Genomic DNA, 1,762 nt, shown 5'->3' with positions numbered 1-1,762 from the left:
TATATATATATATATATATATATATATATATATACATGTATATATATATGTATATAGATATTTAAATGGAATTAAATGCAGGTGTTATTCAAATTCTTTTACTTCCGACATATGTTTCGAAGACAATATTGGTATTATTCCAGAAGGAGTAAATTGATGTAAAACAAAGTAATCTTCTCATCAGGGAAAGAAAGTAACCAAACTCACAATTTTATATGCATACATACCTACTTACATACATGCATAATTTTAAACATGCATGCATACATACATGCATACATACATACATACATACATACATACATACATAAGTTTATACATGCATGCATACATACATACGTATGTAAGTTCGCGGTGGCGCCGAATTGGCAGTAGATTTGTTTTGAAATATAAATAATATCGCTCGCAATAGGGAACCTAATGACATCAATGTGAAGAGCTTGGATAGTAGACCTGTTGTTAACTGAACAGACTACATTGAAAGAGAACCAACAGAAGTTATACATGCGTCGAGCGAACAATCGGTATGACCGCCATTTTAAACTTTGATATGAGGTTTATGGGAGTTTAAGAGAGGAAAATTTGTTGAAGATTACAATGCCAGACAAAAACGATTCTGTTTTGAATAAAATGAAGTCTTTCAGTATTCTTGAAAATATTTTGTTTAAAATAATTTCATATTTTGAAAAACAAAATAATGAATACTGTTAGAAAATTAGATTGTTATGTTATAGCGGCTTGTTGAAAGGGTTGTATGTGAGAAATATGGTGATTAGTAAAGTTTGGTAAAAGTATAATAATATATTGATTGTTTATTATCAGTGGCTTTTCGTTGTTGTAATATTTTATCGTTCCTAAGGCGGCGAGCTGGCAGAAACGTTAGCACGCCGGGCGAAAATTCTTAGCGGTATTTCGTCTGCCTTTACGTTCTGTGTTCAAATTCCGCCGAGGTCGACTTTGCCTTTCAGGGTCGATAAATTAAGTACCAGTTACGTACTGGGGTCAATCTAATCGACTGGACCCCCTCCTCCTAAAATTTCAGGCCTTGTACCTAGAGCATTTTTTTTATCTTTCACTTGTTTCAGTCATTAGACTGCGGCCATGCTGGAGCACAGCCTCGAAACCCTCTTAATCAAATGAATCGACCTCTGTACTTCCTTTTTCTGTTAAGCCTGGTACTTTTTCTATTTATTTGTCTGGTCAGTTGACATAAGGAATAACCAGCATAGCTGGAATCTGAACTCAGAATTCTAGGATAGTGTAAGTAAATACTCGCTCGCTACCACCGACATCCCTCTTATAATTACAATCGTAACAATAACAACAAGAATATGGTGGAGGAAAGCTTTCAAACATGATCGGCCAAAAGATATCAAGTGACGGAAACGAGCGAGGAACATGGTGTAATCTTGTCCATCGCAACAACTTTTGTGTTGGCTTCTCCTCCAGTAACTGTTTTATATTGTTTGTAGTGGTGCTGTTATTGTAGTTGCAGTTGTGGCGGTGGTGGTGGTGTCGGCGGCGGCGGTGGTGCTGGTGGTGGCGGTGGTGCTGGTGGTCGTAGTGGTGATGGTGGTCGTGGTGGTATTATTGCTCTACGTATTTTAATCGCCTTTTTTTACGTAAAAATGTGTGTTACTGTCTGGGAGATTCTTACGGTAGTAGAAAAGGAATTTTTAACTCCTATTTCTAAATTCGGCATTTGGTGAAGCAATTAGCTAACCCCTAATTATAATTAGGTTTATAATTATAGAATATATAT

This window comes from Octopus bimaculoides, chromosome 2 (genome assembly GCF_001194135.2).
Source record: "Octopus bimaculoides isolate UCB-OBI-ISO-001 chromosome 2, ASM119413v2, whole genome shotgun sequence".
Taxonomy (NCBI): Eukaryota; Metazoa; Mollusca; class Cephalopoda; order Octopoda; family Octopodidae; genus Octopus; species Octopus bimaculoides.
Note: the sequence above shows the minus strand (reverse complement) of the source record.